The sequence below is a fragment of the Columba livia genome, chromosome 4, assembly GCF_036013475.1.
Source record: "Columba livia isolate bColLiv1 breed racing homer chromosome 4, bColLiv1.pat.W.v2, whole genome shotgun sequence".
NCBI classification, from domain to species: Eukaryota; Metazoa; Chordata; class Aves; order Columbiformes; family Columbidae; genus Columba; species Columba livia.
Window position 1 is genome coordinate 63,938,726 of NC_088605.1, and position 23,171 is coordinate 63,961,896.

General features: G+C 39.5%; 1 protein-coding gene across 1 annotated transcript in view; it reads right to left on the reverse strand.

Moving 5' to 3' along the window:
* The window catches only part of JADE1 (jade family PHD finger 1), a 163,515-nt gene extending 140,774 nt beyond the window's left edge, over window positions 1–22,741 (reverse strand). The window contains exons 1-4 of the mRNA XM_065062064.1: window positions 22,096–22,741; window positions 16,069–16,220; window positions 11,667–11,767; window positions 7,830–8,004 (exon numbers count right to left, since the gene is read on the reverse strand). The gene's annotated coding sequence lies outside the window, so the exon portion shown is untranslated. The remainder of the gene's footprint in view (window positions 1–7,829; window positions 8,005–11,666; window positions 11,768–16,068; window positions 16,221–22,095) is intronic.
* Between the last annotated feature and the right edge of the window lie 430 nt (window positions 22,742–23,171).

Sequence of the window (23,171 nt, forward strand, 5' to 3'; positions counted from 1 at the left end):
GCAATGAGATCCTCTCCATGTTCTTCCCACTACATACAGTGTCATGTCACAGGTGTGTGCCTCTCTGCTAAAAACCCCCTGGAAAAGATCACAACTCAGCCAAGAATGCTTTCCCCTGCGAAGCCCCTGTGCACAACCTGCTATTCTTAGCTTGTTCTGACCTCCTTTAGTTTCTTGACCTTGTTGTGGAATTAGGTGCTGGTCTGCTTTTAATCACGCCAGACCAACCAAACAGCAATCTTCTCATACCAGGGCTGATTTAGGAAGCCTTTGCTAAGCTGCTGCATTGGGAATCTTCCACCATTCAGAGATTAGGTCACAGACTTCCTTCCAGGGTAGGTGGCACCAAGAGCTGCCAGCTCCAAGCTGGAACAATAAACTGGGTGGGGCAGCACCCTCATAGTACAGAAGGCAATGTAGACAGAGCCTATGGAATTACTAGTACCACTGATCTAACCACCTACATAAGCAAATCAAGTGAGTCATCTACCTTACTGGTCTACCAAGCCTCAGACATACATGTGATACTGGATATATAATGGTGGACTGACTACCATGAATTAGATTTTTAAAGTGCTTCTAAATTACATGTTACGATGCAAGCTACTTAAAGATACATGCTCAGTTTTGGAGTGATCCTCTTTCAGACAGAAAATCTAAGTAATTTATTTTTCTAGATGAACTACTGAATATGAAATTGTTTATTCCTACAAATAGAATATTTGTTTAAAATTCTAAAATGAAAGAGTTGCAGGATAATCTCATTATTCTGTCACTACGTCAAACTTTTCAACCAACTCTAGTTCGGAAATATAAAATAAATATCTATACATATAATATTGCTTTTAATTAAAGCTCCGTCAGGCAATTAGTTGCTATATCCACAAATGACAAAGCTGATGCAAAGCTCTGAATCTTTTCACTCACATATTGTTTGCTAAATTGCTTTATTTGCATTGGATGCACTACTAAAATAATTCAAATTAGTAACCAATCTGTTCCTGTTACTGTACACCTGAAAGTGTAAGAGCAAATCTGTCCTATTACAGCCAAACGACAAATATCAGAAAAAACGTTGCCAAGGCTGCCTGGTTTGTCTGTGTTGAGGCCTGTAGATTCCCACCTGTTCTGTGCAATACCACTGCTTACATTATGTCGCAGCACAGGCTAAGCACAGCTTGGAACACTGCAAGTGTGGGTGACATATGACATTCAATATGAATTCCCTCACTTCATTAACATCATGTACTTTCTCTGACACATAAAAATTTTAGTAGCATATTCTTAAAATTTAGAAAATCGGCTTTGATTTCTTTTTGGGGATTCATGTGTGCCATTCTGAAGAAGTAACAAGATTACACTACTCATATTGCTCAACCCCGACATTTGAAATGTCTAAACCTTGTGCCAAATTACTTCCTGCATATCCAAAGTGCTTGCACATACTCATGCTGATAGGTATTTCTCATCTCCTGGCATTTCGGTATTGATTTCAGATTAGGTTTTTAAAGGCATAAAGACTATCAGTACATGTTTCCATGTGTTCTGTAACCTATTTCTACTCAATTCAGTGTTTAATTTCTGAGACCACACACACAGCCTTAGGTCATTGAAAACAAATATCCACGCAAATATAAAGGGAAAAGGAATTTGAAATGAAAAATAATAATTTGCAATTCCTGAACAACGGATGAAGAAATTTATAAACCTTCTGTCCTGAAGAACACCTGCTATTATTTATCTATACTCAAATTCCAAAGCCAGAAGTTGGTTAACACCAGATTTTTCTTCCCACTAGCAAATGAGTATGCAGAGCTGACCAATTAGCTTCATAACCACACTCAACGAAGCAAGTCCTGACCCAGAGATAACTCTCCCCCTATTCTGCTAGTCTTCAGTGCTTAAAGACTCCTTGTACTATGTCCCAGCTACCCGTGTCTGACCTTGATCCTCACTGCTTTATAATGAGGTATGTCTTTGAAATGTGACATGTGAAAATGTGTTATACAGTGTACTTTTCACTCAGACATGTGAGTCTTGCACTGCTTGCTAATGTGCAGGCTGCATGCCACAAATCCACCCTCATTAGACATCCAGTCCAACCCTGATGAGGGAATGGATTCCTTCAAAAGGACTTGGGAGAACAATGCAAAGTAAGTATTCATTTCATGGACCAATATGCACATGAATTTCATGTACCAATATGCATTTTCCTTATCCATGATCCAGAGCCTCTAGATAAGCTCAGAGCTAATAGTGACTGAAAAGCAGGGGAATAGTCTTTATACGCATACTTGAGACAAAGATTGATGGAAACGAATGCCACAGTTACATAGGGAAGACGTACATTTGTGTGTGTGGTAATTAAAAAGGAATATAGTGGTCTAGCATAAATTACAAGACTCATAGTACTAATAAAACAGAGGAGGGTACTGTGATCTTTTTCAAAATACATTCTTGCATAAAGGAGTTCAGTGATTTCTAAATATAACGGTATTGTGTAGGAGCACTACTTAGATAAACTGGAGTGGCAATGCCATTTAATCTAAAAATAGAAAAATGCTTCTCCCTAGAAATACTTAAAGACTCTAACTGTGGTTTCACAAGCAGCTTAAGGCAGTTTAAGCTTGCACAGCCATGGAAAGCAGCTGTCCTGTCCTCTCCTTCACCTCTTTTCTGAAAGTTCTGCTCTTCCCTCGCCAAGGCACTGTACTGTAAAACACCACCATGACATGACATAGCCATTCTCTTTCCTGAACAAGACCACATTACAACCAGCCAGCACAGAGAACACAGCAGCAACTCCATGACAATTTGTGCAGAGGTCTTAGGTAGTAGTTAGGTTAAGTATTAATGAGGTGTGAGTGAGTCTGGAATCCAGAGATCCATTTCCACGCTTAAGCTCCTGACACAGTGGACGCTTGCATGCCTCTGAATGAAATCCAAAGCGACTAGTGAGCTGATCAGGATGCTTCTCGAAGCCACTGTCCTAGGAAGTACTTGCCTACAGTGGGAAACCTCAGTGCAGGGCTGCAGGTGGTCTGTTCCATCTACTTGGGTGTCACCATGCAGAATTTCCAGAAAGAAGTCAGGATGGATCAGTGCCCTCTGCTAACATGATCTAGCAGGGGAGAACACTATGGTGATAACATCTCAGTTTACAAAACGGTATTAGTCCTTTATCAGAGGTGGGAAATCCAGCCTAATTCCTGCTTTGGCCAAATGTGTTTAAACACAGATCTCTCTGAGGTGTGTGCTGGTCATCAGGCTAACATTTCGCTGTTGGTTGAGAGCTGTTGGTTGAAAGTAAATGGTCAGGCACTTGTGCTACTTGAAGTTGTGCCACTTAAAGAGAATATCAGGCTCATTGGGCAGGATAGGAAACAGGACACAATCCTCCCATGTAAAAAGAAACAAAGAAAGAACACATTTTAATGACATGATGACCAATCGTAGGTATAGGAAATGCAGCTCTGCATCTGAATGTAGGGAGGGAAAAAGGATTTAGTTTCCTTACATGTGAGCTGCTAATTACTGTCAATTAAAAACAGAACAACAACAAAAACAACCCAAACCACAGATTTATCTTATAAAACTTGAAGAGTGTGGTCTTTTTTCATGCCTCCAGATGGAAGATGCATGTGTCACACAAATTTACTTCATCAAGCCTTCATTTTCTACTGCAAGGAAGTACTCATACAGAACCCCCTACTTCCATCTATGCAAAGTTATGTGAATAATGATGAACAATGACAGGTATTTCTAAAATGTAGATTATATGGCTGTATTTTCACTGCCTCAGCCAGAATGTCTCTAGTTCAAGTAGCAAGAGGTGCATGCCATAGCACTATCTGACAGACTTTTAGAAAACGTAGACATATCGCCATTCCTATTTTTGGGTTCTTCTTTCCTGAATTGTATGAAAGAGTGATGAGGTTACAGAGCAATTTCTACTTCTTTCCCCTCCTTTGAGCTGCAATGATTGCCTTTCATTTTTAAGATGTTTCCAATTGCTAATAGCAAGGACCACAAAATATGTACTGCTGTTATGAAGACTGAAAACAAAGAGACTCCTTGAAATCCTGTGTCTTGGGCCTTCTGCCATCTTTCCACATACATCATGCACAGAACTTCCACCCTCAGTCTTAAAACCAGTTAAAGCCACCTGAAGACTACTTCAGATTGGACTGTCCTGCTAAACCAGTATCACTGCTGCTCTTTGCTTCAGAATCTCTTTATGAGTTGCCAGTCAGGTCACTCAAATTCTCAGTTCAAGGAGCAGGACAATCAGCTACCATGTTCTCACATTTCCATGGGGGCTCTCACATCAATACAGAACGTTTCACCTACATGAATTCTCAACTGCAAATCAATAGAGAAGATAAAGAAGAGCAAGAACTAGCCACAACCTCTCTGATCACCAGATTTGTATCAAAAAGACAATCATAAACTGACTGTTCTAGGCTGCATTAAATAACAGTGCTTTGTTTCCTTTTGTTTTGGAGAATGATGAACAGTTGCAATATGTTATTTCTAATCCACTTTCACAACATGGGGTAAGAAGATATTTAAACAGGTAGATTAGGCTTTATCAGCTGCTCTTTGAAGCAGTCTATAAAAAAGGAATTGCAGCTGCCATGGTGAGGTAACACCTGTATTCCTGGCTGTAAAGTGTCTGGAATTCAATCAGATTTGAACTTTGCAGTGTTTGCACACGTGTCAGTTCACAGTTCTCAGTTCTCTGCTCTCCGAACAGCCTAAGATAGCATGGTTTGTCCCTTTTTGCAGGTAGAAAAGGAACTGGCTTTCTTTCTAAATAATTACAGCTTTTCTACCTGTCTTCTTAGCAAAATTAGCATTAATGGATAGCTTGGGACTCTACATTTGGTCACTGATTACAGCCATAAACAGCTACCAAGCCTGATGGAGTTCTGCTGTATGTAATGAGATAACTTGTGTATTCCAGAGCACTACATCTTAAATGTAGGCTTTCAGTCAGTCCATCTGGATAGAGGAGAAAGAGAGACTCCACCAAAATTAGCAGCTATGGTTAAAGGACAAGGCAGCAGACCAGAAGTTGGTTGCTGTATCTGAGAGACACTTTAGGAGTCTAAGTCTGAGGCACAGAGACCGCTGGTGGCTATGGCACCCGAAGAACAGCTGAGAGGGCATTAGTGATACTGCAGCATCTTAGAACACAAGGAAGCATTTTCTCATTTTCTAAAATGATCTGTTTTAGCTGAGCAGGAAGAAGTAAAGGGAGCTGTTTTCTTCTGAATCTGCTACTCTTGTGAGGGCCTCATTCTGGTTGTTCTAACTGTAATCTACTTCAGATGAAAGAGGTAGATATAATCAGCTGTCTATGGGACTCCTGCAGCTGAGAAATCTGCTATTTCCTGAAGCACAGCTAGAGGCACGGAAAATTCAGCTGAGCTGTGAGATTTTATGATTGTATTAGCAAATATCTAAATACCACCTAAGACATGCATTACATACATGGGATGGAATGGTACTGCTCACAATTGATTGTAGGAGCAGCAGAAGGCAGGAGCACAGGTACAAATTATGACAAACACATGTAGGAAACATTACAGCTATACTGATGCATGAAGAACTGCAGTCTTGTCAAACCAGCAGAAGATTATTCTCCCTGCCCATCTCATTTTGTAAAGATGGAGAAACAGAGCTTAGGTACCCATGATAATATGTCTCCAACTGGTCTTAAAATTAAAAATATCTCTGATAGCAGAAACAGAACTCCTGATTTTATATAGGCAAGAATAATTTTGAAATGTTCTTGCACTGAACAACTTTTTTGTAAAAAATATAAAATGGCTTTTTGAAATCAAAAGCAGAATATGAAGGCTCCCACAGTGAAAGTATTTAATTTAAAAACTCTAGTTGTGCTCCATTTTCCAAGTTTAATTAGCAAAAACTGCTAGGATTCTACTAGAAGGAATAGAACTTTGTGTATACTAGATCAAATTTTCTCTTCTAATCATTCGTTTCTTTAAAAGAAGAGGGTTTTTTTCTTCTCATGTATGCAGGCTTTAATTAGTCTGTTCAGACACAGGTAGTATTAGCTAGACTCTGTCACAATTACCCACATTTGGTAGCTAATTACTCCTTGAATAGTCTTAAGGCTACCAGCAATTTTAGTACAATTGGCAGCCTGGGGCCCCTAGGAGCTGTTCCAGCAACCAAGAATAGCTGGAACAGAGAGGCGAGCCAGCCGTGACCCTTTCTCCTCAGCCACAACCTAACATATCTACTATGCCAAAGGCAAGAGCAACACAAAAATGAAAATATTCCCAAATTACTAAATGTGCTCGCTTTATGGCCTTTTTAAACTAATGGAGTAGCATTAAGGGACTATGGGGAAACAGAAAATAGGACCTTTTAAATGCTAAAGCATTGGCACGACTACTAATGATTTTTCAGTTTTGCAATGTTCCATTAAAACAACAGAACAAAACACTTATATGGGATCAGATTCTGACACAAGAGTTTTATTCTAGTGTAATTTTATTCACTGATGCCTCATATTGTAGTAATTTAAACTGCTGCAATATGAGTGTCAGTGGGTATTAAATGCTGACGTGATTTAGTAACATTTTGTATGTATTTTAGATAGGTGCATTTAACTTTTCAAGGGACACAGCAGTGCCTGTGATTTCAGTAAAATTGTTCCTGCTCTACATTTGTGTGACATCAGTGGCAGATTAAAATTAACACAAAAATTTAAGTAAGAACTTCATTTTCAAATACACTGTTAATTCAGATTGTTTCACAACCCCAAAGAGTGTTGCAAATTCAGCAGTATTGGGTTTGCAAAGGGCAAGGAGTCCTTTTTAAAAAATTCTGCAAGCTTATGAGGGATCCCTTTTTGAGTGTTTCTATAGATATATCCTCACTGAAGGATTAGCTCATTAACCTCTGCTTTTCCTAATCCCTTCAATTTATTTTCCATCTGATTCTCAAAGGAAAATAACTCTTCTTGCATTGCTGGCTGTTTGATCTGGTGCAAGAGAAGTGCCATCACTTGACGTATTTAAGTTTGAGAGAAGAGTAGAATTAACTGAATCGGCTCTTTCCACTGGCTGCCCGTTTTTACTCTGGATTAAGCGTATGGTAAACCTGCACATCATTCAATGACACTCCAGAAGCTATTTTCCACTGAACTGAGACCATGAGAATTGACAGAAGATGTTGCAAGATTATTAGTCCTGAAGTTAGCAGGTATCCATAGTGCAGAGTTGGCAACTACCTTCTTTTAATTTAACCTTTAGCTTATCACTGCTGATGAGCAAACTGCTAGGTGTATACCTATGGACATGTCAGCATTGCTAAGGTTGACGATAAGCTGGACACTGGACTCTGAGCAATAGCAGTAGTTTAGCTCAGCTGTCAGTAGCAACACCACAAAGCTGTAACTTTGAAGCTACATTGCCTTTGGTAGCAATATTGACTTATGCTACTTCAAACAATTTTTCCCTCTTTTCCTGCCTGTCGTGTTCTCTTGACAGCCATATTAATTTTATCAACACGACCATCTGTAAGGCCATACTGTGAATCAGACCCAGGGAATTAAACAGGTATTAAAGAAAAATTCTGCAAAAAAAGCGTTGTTAGGCCATTTAACCTGAATTAATTTCCTGATTCAGTTCACTAACATCCACATAAACAGCTGTGTTGGCACAGCTGAAAAGGTGTCAGGAACAAGCAGCTGGCAGTTGAGCTGGGTACTGGGAATGCCTTAAAACAGGCTGCTGCTGGGAAAATTGTGCATGGAACAATACCTTTACTGTAGCTGTCTTGGCACTGCATACCTGCATGTGCATTGGCCAGCTCCAGGGCTCTGATCCATGACTTTATGTACTGCAGTTAGTTGAGGCACCAGCAATCCTTTCCCAGTGTTCATGGAAGAATTTGCCTGCCCCTCAGGGAGCAGGGCAAGGATTGGAGAAACAGCAGTGTTCAGGCACCTGATAGTAAATCACCAGCCTAAGGGAAAACAGAAGTAAAACACACCAAATTTGGGTTCCACTGAAGTATACATGCAGACCTTGACCCTCCTGACTGCCTACAGGAAAAGATACTCCTCAGCTCAGTTCCTCAGTGGGAGCTATGTTAAGATCATGTCCAAAGTTTCTTTGGACTGCACTGCACAAAATCCTCTCTGGCTGTAAGAACCAGAAGACCAGAAGGTTTCCCAAACTAAGTCTATGGTGTCCCAACTCACAATTTCCTGCCTTTTGTGCTCTGCTAACATCAGAATACAAGACTGGAAAAAAAGAGACCAGAGCAGCAGATTTAGAAAAGACAAAATTACTTTCTCCTTTCTTCAAGAATGTAATAAGTTCATAAAAAATGTACTTAAAAAAAAAATTTAGTTCTCCACTGAAATTTGCCATGAAAGCACTAGATAATACAAGTGGTTTTGAGGATCTCAGAGCCTAGAAGCAAAACCAAAAAGGTGAAGGGTTACTGTTCAATTTTCAATTTTTATACTAGCAAAGGAGAAGGTGTTGATTTTAGTTTTTGAGTGTCTTTCCAGATTGTGGAGTTCTTATGTCTTTTCCCACCTCTCACTTCATATGCTTTAGAAATTTAGGAAATGTCTGTAGCTCTGATACTGTTAGTAGTTGCATCAGGGCAGTGAAGGGAATGGGGGCTTGTTTGTAGAACACGGCATATTCTCATTCTCTGTTCTCTAAGTATTGCTTATACCAGCACAAAGCCCATGTGAAGCCTTGACATAGGGAAAACAAGGCCATAACTAAGTGCAATTCAGGAATCATCTATTTACAAGAACACTATTGTACTAATTTTCTGTAACAGTGGAAGGCCTTAGAGATCTACTCAGGAAATCAGAAAGTGGGTTTGCCTTGCATTAGATCATTTCTAAGCATTTTTTGTTTTGGGGAATTTCTTTTTCGTTCATTTGTGAGCAAATCCTAAGTTAGTTGTGCCAATACCATTGCTGTGCAATGAGATGTAAGCACACCGGGAGTTAACAGCATAACAGTTATAATAATTGCATATAATTATAAATTGCATTGTGTAAAATGTTTCTGCACATTTGCACATTACCAGTGCAATGTAAGGGTTTGTTGTGTTTCTTTTTACTCTCTAAAAAAAAGGTTAATTAGGTTTTTACTGATAAAAAATTCATTGGTAAAGTTTTATAGACATTACTGTATAACGATGAATTATTTCTTGTGTGATCAAAATGTTCTTACTCATACATGTTTTGATGATAGGGCACGTTCTGGAGGCTGATATGATTGGCATGGGAGCATAGAGAACTGTGTCTAGTCCACTGCAGAAACTACCCGCAAATGACCTGGCTCTTACAGGTCACCATTTGAAGCCACTGTCATTTTAAGCATGTGTTAAGAATGCGTAGTTTCCTAGAGGGCTGAAGAGGGAACTTGGAATGAAAGAGAAAAAAGGTTGCGGCTTCCTGTCTTACTACTCGGAAAGACACTGTCATTTGGAGCTGGTAAGCATGACAGCAACTTAAAGAGAGGTAAGCAGCATTCAAAAAAGCTAATCCACATCACAAAACCTAATCCACATGATTTACAATGGACATGGTTCTTAAGAGATTCTTCTAAAGTGCAGCTTACAGCCAGAGTACTTCTTTGAGAGAAGACCAGCCAGCCATAGGGACATTGGGAGGAAGATAAGCAACAAGGAAGAGGAATAAAGGACTATGTCCATATCTGAGGGATCAAGTTTTGGTGTACCAAAGATCCCTTGGGGACATAGTTATACAAGCATTCCTCAGTCACACCACACTTGCTACCCTCCTCCACATTGTCCATGTTCAAAATGGAAGAGTAAGTTGTCAACACACTTTAAAACTATCCTATTTAGTTTGAATTCTGATAAAGGCCCAGAATCTATCAGTTCTTTTTGGACATCTTTGTGCCTTTTGCTCCAATGTGATGTTGCATGAAGCCTGCCTGTGACCCAGATCAATTCACAAGTTCCCTCAAAAAGTCTGAATTCCAGTTTTTCCTGTACTTTTGCCTCTTTTTAGGACCTCAGCAGAGCACTTCTGGGAAGCACAAATGAGAGCTAGGGCAAAATGCTGACTCCTAGGGTATGCACACATAGAGATAGTAAACCTGGCTGCAAACTGGCATTTTAACATTTAATCCAACCACTGTGACTTCAGAGTGGCAAACAAAAGCAAGTTGTTTAGACAAGTGTGGAAACTATATGCACAGCTGTTGTGGGAATATAAAAATTTCCTATGTAGGTACAGTTCCATGAGTATTACAATGAAGTCACAGTAGCATATTATGAAATTAATTATGATTTTAATAGTTAAAGGTATTATATAAATTTGCCATTCCCATCAAGTTTATCACAAATTAACAGGCCCTGTTCAAGGAGATATCAGACCTTCCTTGTAGTATCTGGGGCAACCACACAGTAGTCTTCAGTAGTTTCTTTGCTTTAGAATTGGTGGTTACTCCTGAGTCTCTGAACATCGAAACCAGCCTCCCTAAGAGAATGCTTCTGTAATGTCTGCTGCTCAGTAGCTGGACCCATTCAGTCCCAAGTGCATTGTAATCACAGAATGGTTGGGGTTGGAAGGGACCTCTGGAGATCATCTAGCCCAACCCACCTGCTAAAGCAGGTTCACCTAGAGCACATAAGATAGCTCTTGTTTCTCTCGCAAGTGGAAGTCAAACACACAAATCACATTTTGGATTAAATATTTACATATATAGCAAACTGCTAGGTATCATCAGAATTGAAATTAGTATATTTAATCAACTTTCTCTTGCAAGTGTTTTCTATATATGAGCTTTTATGAAGCATCACTTTTTCGCAAAATTCAACTCCAGTGCCTGTTTTAAGTTACCTTCTCTTCTTGTATACATTTAATACTTGCACAGAATGTGATGTGATTGCAGTCAAAATAGCACTGCTAGTACAGATCACATCTGAATGGCCATGAGCCCAAACCTGCATCTAGAGCAAATAATGTGAGTGCTTTGTATGAACTAAATAGTGGGTTCACTGCCAAGAGTCTAAGTTATTCCTCCACAGGAAACTCTATTGAAAATACCAATCTTTCAGTACAATCTGGTCCCATCCTGAGAACAAACATAAGCTTTTAAGAGGTGGTAGTGGTCAAAGAAATAGTAGTAGAAGAACACTAAAATATGCTTCAGCTGTCCTAGGAACAATTTGGGAAGTTCACCAAAATGTATCAAGAGAAATGGAACAGCTCTTCAACTTCTAAAAAGGAACTTCTGAGTTCACACAAAGTGTCATCTATGCAGAATTACAGCTCTATAAACTCTTAAATAAGATCTACATAATAGGAATTATTGCTGAATTTGAGGTGTGTGAGGCTTACATTAGACGGCTATGTTAGTTACTAATGATTCCAACTTTTAGGGCTCTTGTACTGTAAAAGTTTTATTAGCACAACTGTCAGTTATAAGAACATTTTTATTAACACTCTTACACCGGCACAACTGGCATAGATGTGGTTATACCAGAACAAAGCTGACTTACAGCCCCCAGTACATGCTGTACTTTTCGAAAGTATTTCTGTACTCATATGACTGCATCTACTTCAGGATACGTTTTTCTATTTTAACTTATTCCCTGGAATGGCAGTACAGGTGTGCTCTTACCTTGAGTTTGTCAGGAACAATCCTTCTTTCAGTTTATCTCACACCACCATACTCTTTTGCCAAGTCTGCTCCAAGTTCCCAGCTCCATTTGTTTTCATACACTACGTAGTTTGGAAGGAAAAAAAATAACAGTGTCAGTGCCAGCTTTCATAATCCCTGCTATTCTTCAGTTAAATCAGTTCCATGAGCTAGTCTACTATGCACCCAAAAAAAAAACTGCTGTGCTAGCCTAGTTAAAGACTGCAGTTGCAGGTGCAGAAATGAGTAGCCAAGGTTGCCTAAACAATGTTAAGCAGTGCTGTCATTGAATGCCGAATTGCAGCCAGTTACAGTCTCCAGCCAAAGACAGGCAATGCTGCAGTGACAAGAGTAAATTCATAAATTCTAATGGAATTTAAATGACAACTGAAAAAATTCCAGCAAAATCTTAAATAACCTCTGCCAATTCTATATCAAAGTCAGTAAACCCCAAACACATGCACTGACAGATTCGGCCCTTAGACTTAGGAAATCTCAAAAATCATCTGCTTCACACTGTAATGTTCTTGTTTACTATCTTCGCCTCTGGTAACTAGTGTCATGACAATTCATCTTCAGAATGAAATGCCAAAGATCCATAATATGACACAGCAGCTGCATATTTAAAAGAAAAAACAGTGGGAATCACAAAATCAAATCTTTTCTCTTTCATAATATGGGCCCGAACTTAACCCCATAATTTCAAGAATTATGTTCCTAATTATCATTACGACTCATTTTTTTCCCAACTCATTATTTACATTTATACACAAGTACACTTGAGATTTCTATACAAATGATATTCTGAAACATTTGTGTATTTGCCTAAGGTGTGAAATACAATTTGAATTTGTGACTCTCCCCTTCTTTCCCTCTGGGGAAAAAACTGTCAGACTACTTCAGCTAATCAAATATAGACATGCTCTGATGAGAAAAAGATTTGTCTTAGGACGATGCAGGGTTTACAGCATATAAGGGTGGTAGGCTATCATTCTGTGAGACAGTAAATAGCTCCAAGAAATAATTTTGTCCCAGGAGAGTTCCTATCAGACAATATATTGTCTGATTGTACCACTCTAACTTTATGCTGGATCAGGCATAATTTATCCTCCTCTACTGACAGAAAGCTGGCATAAAATCCGAATAAACACTGTAACATATGCTCCGGCTGATTTGATAAAAATGCAGCCGTGTGCTCACACCAATACAGATCAAATTTTTACTGCCAGGAAATCCAGCATGCACAGATTTTATAGTACTCAATGCAGAACCACCACCTTATATCAGTCAATTTTTTCTGCATATTAATTGATTTTTAATTACTTTATTATGGGTACAAATAAAGAGCACAGGTTTGTTTGAAATCTCCCTGACAAATACTTGGGGTGAGTGAGCCTACTGTAATACAATGGTTCTCCAAACATGATCTCCAGACCGAACAAATGTCTCTTTCATAACACCAGCATGCTTGATTTTGTACTTTTACCGTCTACACAAAAATCAGTTTGCTCAAGGCAAAAGAGGCTGTAACAGCCCTTTTTCCAAAAAAAAACCAAAAAGTTGGACCGGCAGCATATTTGCACCACTGGAGGTGCACTAATGTGAAAAGTAGATACTTTTGTGTTATTTTTCACCTCTTTGCAGCCACTTGCAGCACCGGAACAAAGGAAACACGCTATGCTGTTTTCAACAGGAGGTAGTCTTGCAAAGGCTTTATGCCAGGGCTGAACTCTCGTGCACACCTTGCACTGTCTGCATAGCTGAATCCCTATTCAGCACAAATTACTGGAACATACAGCTGGTGCTACCATTGGAGGAATAGTTTAGTCTCTAAAGACTGCTTCTGCAAGACTGCATTGAACATAGATGTTAATAGGAAAGTTCCCAAATCCTTACTTGTGTTAAAGATAACCTCTCTCTTTTTCCTGACTCTCTTCAAGCTGTTTCTGCCTAATGCCCCTCCAGCTTCCAATTCTAACAAACTGATTTTTAAATTATAATATTATATTGCTTCTTTGGAACATGGGTTTCCCTGTCAGTTTCAGCCTAGCCTTGGTCATTATTCAAAACGAAGGGAGGAGATAGGGGTACAAAGAGATAAAAATACAGACACATACACACTAAGCCTGCTTTTCCAGAGTCTTGTGTTTTATTAAGTCATACACACCCCTGCTAGATGAGTGTAAAACACAGGTCAAGGGCTCTTATTTTGATTCGTTAGTATAATACACTTACTTTAAAAAGGTTTTAATAATGAAAGATTTGCAAGATATTCACTTGTTGCTATAGGATCTAAAAAATTCCCACGAAAGTTATTGAGGAAAGTACATATTTAACAGGAGGGTGAGCTTTAAAAGACTCCAGTCCCTTCCCACTCTGCCTCCCTCTCCTTGGTAGCACAGGCTGGCTTGGCAGGCATGATCCTGCTCATGTCATACAGTAGCAACCATGGGACTGAGCAGCTCTGTCGTTTACATGTAGCTGCACCCGACTTCCGACTGAGTAATGTCACCACCATCTGCCATATGGCTGGTGGTCTTACAATCTGTCTCATCCAAGGGGAGAGATGTAAAACACATGCACTGAAGTGTTTTGCTTACACAGCAATTTGTTTTGCTTGGTGCTTTCTCTTTTTCTAGCAGCAGAGAATAAAGGTTTGCATCCTTATAATATAGAAATAAAAGATGAATTTGAATGAGAGAACTAGTTAATATTACCCTTCACAAAAATGTTCCCTGTAAAATATAAAGGATTGGGATCACCTGCTCTAAAGTACTTTAGTAACAACTAAACCTGCCTGCTTAACAGGTTTAAAGCTGCTTTTTTTACATGAAGTAGAAACTCTGACTCTAGCTTCAGATACTTTCAGACTGATGTCTGTGGTCAAGAAAACATAACCATAACACAAAAATGACATTCTTCTTCTTTCCAGTTGTCCTTCAAATAATTAAGTATTTAACATATTTATTATATGCAAAACAATTATATTGCTCTCTTCACAGGATGTTGATTACTCTCCAAAGGATATGACTACCTGTTCTTGGGTAACGCTTGCCTTCATAACCTAGCACAAGGAGTACTTTCCCCAAAAAAACTTGGCCACCTAATTTGTCTCCCCAGAAGATTTAATGTCTGCATAAACTAGAAGAAATATAACTCTAATTCTGAATGTCTTGAGGAATTTGGTCACACCAATGTCAAAAACACTACTCAACAGTGGCAGGCACTGACAAGACACTAGACAAACCAGAACCTTCTTCAGAAACTGTGGCTTGTGATGGGTTAGAAGTTGTTGACATACTTGGGTAAACCTCATTTACCTTTTCCTGACATTATTTTAGAAGCAAGTCCCAGACGATGTGTGGCCTGCACAGAAAAATCAGCTATGTTCTTAGGAACTGCTGAAGTAGAGCATGCATTTGGAAGACAAGGTAACAGTTCCTTTTATACTAGAAACAATTTAAGCAAGTTTGTGACGTACTCATTTTGCACCATTACTTGAGAAACTGAAAGTGAGGATTCTGGCAAGGTTTGGATCCTGTAAACTTTTGCTACTGGTTGTTTTGAGCTGACTCACACTTCTGGGAAGCATCCATACCTTTCACAAATCAAGAAGACTAAATTTAGAAAGACTACACATGTTCAGATGAGCCCATATTAGGGAGCAATTTATTGCTAATATATAGGGTATTTGGGGGGCTAAATAAATGCTATGGAAAGTGCCATTTATATGTATTATGAGGCTTTACAGACACCTGTGGTGCTTATTCTTCAGCAAGCTTTATGTTAGGTGACCATAGGTTTATACAGTTGCATAGTGTCAGATTAATTATATGGATTGCATGGGATAAGGGTTGATTGCTTTTTTTAAAAATTACATGCCAAATTAAACATAAATCTTGGTGTGTACTTTTCCGTGACCACAGGATGCTGTTGTATTTGATCTTACAGACTGGTTGCTTTACTCTTCTTTAAAACATTCTGTAATAACTGCCATTTCTTTATGATGAAGTGGACAACCACTGTCTAAATAAACAACTTCATTAATACTAGAAACACATAAAACAAAAAGTCTAAGAACAATGTTATCAAACCTTCTGAAGGTTAACAAATATATGTTTCTTCAAGTACCCAGTACAGTTTGGCATACCAAGCGCAAACTAAAGCTAAAGCGAAATCTGTGAAAATAAAGCCTATAGAGGCACAGTCATGACTTTTGTGTGTTCTGTATTACACTGTACAGTTTATTGCTCAGGGACCTTGACATTATTCTTCCTAGAATCTGCATATAAACTTTAGATGTTGGAAACTATCTATTACCCTTCTAACAAGAGCCTTCTTTCCCAGTTTTTTCTCATGCCAGCAAGTTGTCTGCGTTTCTCACCCCTTATTCCTGTTGTATCTGCAGCTAGTCTCAGAATCTGGTGATCCTTTTTTGCATGTCCACAGTGATGTCACTGGCAATGTGATGCACTTGTTTGCTATACATAGCAACTTTGCTCAGTCTCCTAACTGGCCCTTCCATACTTGGAGTATCTGCAAAACCAGAGAAAGTGAATTCATTCATTGTGCAAACTTTCAGAAATTCAAAACAAAAAAGTTGCCTAGCTGCTTTGTGATAAAGGCGCCAGTTTACAAGTTTTAACACAATGGCTATGTTGTCGTTCTAAGCAAGGAGAGGGCATTCTGTTCCAGCAGAGGGATTTCTTCAGCCAATGAAAAGGAGACTTTGTAGATCCTAGTGCCAATACCTTGTATTAATATCAGTGAGTGTGCCTGTTAATAACAGAAGTGGCCTGGCAAAATTTGCCTTATTAGCTAAACAAACCGACCAAAATCCTGGTTGCATAATAAATTTTTAAGTATTGGTTTTTAGAAAGTGGCAAAGGCTACTGATGGGCTGCTGATGTAATTGCTGCTACCTAAGTATAATCTGGCTGTGTTCTGCAACTTCCTCCCCTTGTGACATGAAAAACTGGAAAACTGGAAAAACAAAGTGCAAAAAAACGGAAAACGTGGACTTTGTCACAGCAATTTACTCATTATGAATGCTTGCCAAAGAACAGGAGCTGCATGTGTTCACAGTTTTCATACACACACCCTCCCTGCCCTCTCCCCCCCCAAAACAAAACAAACAACAAAAAACAAGGACAGACAGACATTTGGTGACTTTTAACACTGAGACATTTTGCCCAATGATGAGGTCTATTATCAGTAGCCTAAGTTATGATTTAAACCTATCTCAGTTTCCTATTATGTGTGAATGATATAGTTCTACAGATTATGACAACACACTAAAGAAAATGCATCTAATGGTACGAATGGTCTTATATGCCTACTTGACATCATTAAGTCACTACCATGACACATTTACACTTGGTTGTGTATTTACAATTTTCCCCCATCAATAATGGACTTTGGGATAGAAGAGAGGCAATAAACTCCTGCATAGGCTGCTTAAATGGCTTTTGCCCTTAACAGAAACCGATCTGTATAGGGAAACCAACAATGTTACAGATATGGCTTTGATCCAGCAGGGGGACCTGTGAATTAATTGCTGAAATCTCCCACAATAGCTAGCAACCATTCCTGAAATGAACCCAAACCCAGGTGTGTAGTCTGTTTCCCACCATTCCTTATCAAACACAGGCATGCTCCTCTGGTCAGCTACTATATATCTACAATGAATCATTAACTTGACAAAACAGGAGTTTGTTAGCTGTCTCTCTGAACAGCAGCCTGGAATAGTCCATTAAAAAAATTGTGTTTGAAGACTGAACAGAATATAAAATGCCACAAAGAATTAATGGAACTGAGATAGAAAGACAGGTATGCAGGATGAGATAAAGGAACGCAGAACAGGAGGCATGACAGCAGTGGCCTACTTCTGTTTGCAATCTTTAACTCCCAGCTAGCAGCTTTGTATATCAACACTAACGCTGACAGCAGCTGAAGTAGACACCTGTGGACAACCCAGCAAATGATGACTGGGGTGAACCAAGGAAATTACCACAGGATTTTTTTAATGTGACACCATGCTACAGAACAAAATATACATGTAAACACAGGAGTATCTTATAAAAACAATCCTAAGACAGAATTAAAATGCAAAAAATCATCAACTTAAATTGGGCTAAACTACAACTAAATGAAAAGTGTTCATTGTGTTTTCTATAGGGGAAACAAACTAACAAAGTCAGCTCTTTTTAAAACCAAGACAACATTACTAATATTATCAAATTTGCGAAATTAAAACCACTGGAAAAGCTCTCATTCGCTTCATAGGATTTAACTATATTATTGCATGGATAAACATAATCTGTTTGCTTAAGTACTTGATTTGCCAGTGTTCTGGTAAAATACACACAGGAGAAATCTGTCCAGTATGCAAAAGGTCATACCTGCATGGTCAAGAACGGAGTTGGAAAAAGGGAAATACTAAAATTATTTGCAGTTTCATTAAGGAGTTCAAATGATTTTCTGACTTTAATTCTACATTTCGCACAGAGTACTTCATTATCTGTAGTGCCACACACTACCAGTGCTTCGGCAAGAATACTCGTATCTGAGCTCATGAACTGCAACGTATCAGCAGAGACTCTGCTTTCCAACCCTCCACACAGGTCTTATGCCCAATCTCCTTGTCACACTCTTATGTCCATGTAACTTGTTATTTTTGTATTGTGTTCCTTTATGGAGACCTGCTAAAGGATATTGTTCTGCAGCTTTTATGTAGTGTCCACACTTTGTGCAGATATATCCCACAATACAATAAGTCCTGGGCATTTAGTATTTGTCCTATAAACATCTACAGTCAAATATGAAAGCACAGTTAGTGCAGAAGCATGCCCTCTTTATACCAAAAACCTGTCTTCTTGCTTACAGTTTGCTATGCCCAAAGGCCTGCCTGGGTGCTTTCTCTGTTGTTTCACTACAGTCTAATTATTGCAGTTCTGAAATTAACATTTGAAAACATAGCCGCATACATACAGTTGCAAACATCCCAAACTACACGTATTGTTAAAATCCTGCCTTTGCAAATGCATTGGCGCATATATATATTTTTAAATGTATCTCTAGTATACAAGTCAGTAATTTACCTGACCAGATTTGGAGTAATATATGCCAAGAGCCACTGTGAGGCCAAGATCTGAGAGCCAGAGTAACCTGAGCTTTCCATTTTTGAAGGAAAGCTGTTCTCAGCTTGTACACCAAGCTGAGCTCCAGTTTCAGCAAACCCACCTCTGGCTCTGTAGCAAGGCACCAACAGTTACTCAGCTGGCCAGTGCCCGACTGGTGCTCACAGGTTTCTGCGAGTCCCAGTCTGGACTACAGAGACTCCTCTGTGAAGCACACCATTAGACAGAATAACTTTATAATAGATGAACAAAATCAAACCATTTTGTTAGAGATAAATGTTATCTATTTCTGTGATATTAAGACCAGGCACTTCAAATATCACACCATTTACAAAGACTAAGAAATAATAGTAACTTTTTACCAATGAAAAATTGAGCCCCATTCCAGCAACTGTGAAGAATATTAACTCTGTCCCAGCCAAAACCAGCATAATGTGTTGATATGAATCTCCCTACAAGGCTATTCATACTATATGTTCAAATTTTTGAAAGAAATTCCTGAATAACTTGAATGCATTCAGTATCCCTTTATTAAAAGGCCCTGTGGCATGATATTAAAAATAGGTCTACATGTAGCACTTAAAATAAATATGAAATAAAAACGTAAGCAGATACTATTTTGAAATAAGTCATCAAGCATTGCATTGATCTCAATGGTAAGCATTTACAAGCTGTATCAGCTAAAACCAGAATTATTAGTGCATTCCATACATTAAGCTGGGTTTAAAAATACCCAAAATCGATTGAGCCGATTGATTGTTCTATTATTCCAAGCTTATTGAGACATCTCTACGTTCCTTCACACACAGTTCACCTCCTAATCTATCCTGAACATAGCCTGCCTTTGCATTTTATGTTTGATCAGCTTTGAAATCAGTGGAAAATAAACTTCAGCCATGATAGTGTCTTGTATCACAGTGCAATTTCTTTTGGTAAAATTGTGCTCTCATTGTGCTTTTCACCAAGCTCAGTCTTCTTTCCAGAGACTGTATTTGAAAAGTATTTGAAAAGAAAAAGTGAAGAATATAACTGAGTTGACGCATTCACCTCCTAATGGAAAAGTCATCCAAAAGCATCCTACCTGCTTCTCTCTAAAAAAATGTTAGGGAATTATTTCAGATATGGAGCAAAGCGGCAACTGATCTATTTGTGAAATTCTTAGGACAAAGGTGCAATAGTCAGTCATAGTATATCTGGCACATTTTAAGACAGAAGGCTCTATTCTGAAGAAGAAAATGCATACTGATGTAGGAAAACTCTGAACATCTAACACTAGTGATCAAATAACTGTAAAAGATACTACTGTTTTTTCCCTGTTGCTAGAATAAATCATGCCAGATATGGCAGAGGCACTCCTATGAAAGTCAATGGCTATTAACCTCCAAGAACTAGAGGCTAAACAAGTATCAATAGATGAGATTGCACATGAATATAGCCACTAATTATTCCTTTTCTATGTATTCTTCAAATTGTTAAGCAAAAAAACCCCACTATAAAATTAAAAAAACAACTAAAGCTATAACATATGTAATTAGAAACTTGGTAATATTCTTTCATCCATGTTTTTTCAGGGCTCACTAGGCTCTTTCTGGAAAACTGTGATATGTAGGTACTATTTAGTTTGCTCTTCAGACCAAATCTGTATGAATGAATCAGCTGTGCATTAATTTCAGTATTTTGAAAAGTAATGGATTTTTTTTTCACAGGTAACCCAGAATACCCTATTTTCCTTTCACTCCTCTAATCCTACTGCTGTGATTACCCCACTGACACTCTCAGTTATACACATCAGCAATACCTGAGCTCCCAATCATGGCTCAGGATCTATGACAGCTGGCTGTCACTGAGATCAAGATAAGATTTGGTCATACCAAAAGAACCACAAACAAGTGCACATAGAAAACAGCAGAGGCAACACAGTAATGCAAAGGGACTTTCTGGGCACTCTGTACCGGTTGTAGGTTCATAGAACAAAACTTTTATGCTCTAGGGGGACAGATCTTTTGTCTTGGCAAACTAAAAACGGGTGAGGAATAAACACTGGAAACAATCATAGTGGAGAAACTGGTTTTTTTGTGGTATTTCTCTGGCAGGTAAAGCTAACAGCACATTAGGAAAATTTGACTGCAGTCTGCCCCACGACAGGAAGACATTTGCTTGCCATATTTGCCTTAGCAGATCAGGAGTGCCTCTGTTGTCTAATGAAGTATTCTGGCATTGAAGGTGCCTGCAGCTGCACCGGGATCTTTGCTTCCTTAGCACTCGGTACGTGGACTTGCCCAAGGTACACTCCTAACAAGGGGGCAAACACCTGCTCTTTCTCTGGTTCAGAACCTATGCATATTCAGTGGCTTCTTTCTGCTAGGTTTGGAAATGTTCTAATCCATGTATACTTAGTGTATTTAGTAGTCAAATTATATTATTTCTAATATATTTGTGTATTTTCTAGTGTTTAAATTCTTTCAAGTTAAATTCTTCTCAACTCAGTCTTTCAAACTATTCCATTTCCTGCGGGCATATTCCAGGAACTTCTCTTGGCTTCCAGCTCTTATCTGGGGATCAAAAAATAGCCACCATTTTGCTGCGCTAGATCCAAGGGTCACACAAGTAAATTGAAGTATTCTAGCCGAGCCCAGGTGGCAATATAATCTCTGAAGAGGGCAGCCAGAACAGACAAATAAAGGCCAGAATACTTACAGTAGCCATGCTAATTTCTGAAATAATTCCTTCCAGAATATAGCAGAACACCACATTCATGCAGTGGGAAACCACATGCTTTCAAAGGAATTTCTAGAATAATCTAGCCAGTCTGTATGAATTTGGAGGCAAGACTGTGGTAGGAAGATGGGCAAACACACTTCACCTGTCTTACTACTTTTGTTTTCTGAACCCATCTTTAAAATACAAAGGAAGAGAACATAGTAAGATGTTGTGGAAAATCTGAATTAAACGCATGAGAAAAGGAAATCCAGAGGTAAGAGTGCAAAAGAGGTGCCTTTTTCTGACCTGCACCGTAGCTGTACCCAGACAAGCCAGACATATTACGATTCTGTGATAAAACCTGTTGCTAACTACAACCAAGCTGTGACTTGTCAAAATAAAAGGACTTTGTTAATAGAGTTTACTCACACATATATTAAACAGACCCTACTTGGTTAAGGGGAATAGTAGCAGCATTTGAATTGCAGGTGTTTAACTGGCAAGAATTTTATCCTGTTTCCTCATCAAGGCAGTCATTACTGAACTGGCTCAGAGGGCAGAAGATTACATACCTAATCATCACACAGGGTGTTGAGAACTCAGAGCTTTATGGAAATGCTAAGCATCATTGATGTTATTCTCTGCTGGCTTGAGTCTGTTGCACTACCGGTCTTCATGAGTTTTCCAACTTTTGTGGCCCAGTTACATAACTGTGACCTATTCTTAATGGTGACAGTACTAAGCAGGGATGCTTCAGCCCACACAGTTGCATTGGATAACAATGTTTTCAAGTCCAAAGTTCTCCTTGTATCACATTCTGAGGGCAGGGAGAGTGGCTGAGCCTCGCTTATGCTCCCTAGGCCCAGTTTCACATCTGTAGCGCAGCTCTTCAGTATCATCTGATCAGTTTTGCTTGGGAGCAAATTCACAGGAGAGGAACAAAAACACTAAATTCTGTCCAGGTCTTTGTCTCATCTGCAGATGTGTGGTCCTCGTGAGATGACCTACATGCACTCTCTTTGAAAACAATCAAATCTTTCAGTCTTTCTTCTCATATAACTGAGCAAACTCACTCCTAAGCACAAGTTGTATTTCAAGATACCGTAAAGCCATCTATGTGCTGCCACTGCTTTATTTCGCAGTACAAGCTTAGTTCTGGTGAACTAGCCTACTGTTAGCAATCATCCCGTTTTCTGACAAGAAAAAGCAGCGAGGTATGTTTACCCTAAACAACAAAGTGCACCAAGCAGCCCCCGGAGCCACCTCCCAAGGTTTCCCGCCAAGACTGGCAGCTGCGTCACCTCAGGGACACGCCTGAGCTCGCTCCAGCAGGCAGCAAAAACCCCTCTGCACCAGAGCTCTGGGCAGACGCGCCGCTTACTCAGCAAGCGCCGAAAGGTCGTTACTCCACGGCGGCAAACACCGCCGGCCTTCGACCCCTTCCCCCGCCGGGGAAGCGTCCTGCAACCCACCCCAGGGACACAACGCGCGGCCCCGCGGCGCTCACATGTCGCCGCCCTCAGTCCCCGCCGCACCGAGCGCGGCGCCGCCTCCTCCCCGCGTCCTGCCGGCGCTGCGGCGGGGACGGGGGGACGGCGGCTGAGGGGAGGCACGGGCGGGCAGCCGCTGAGCGCCCGATGCGGCGGTT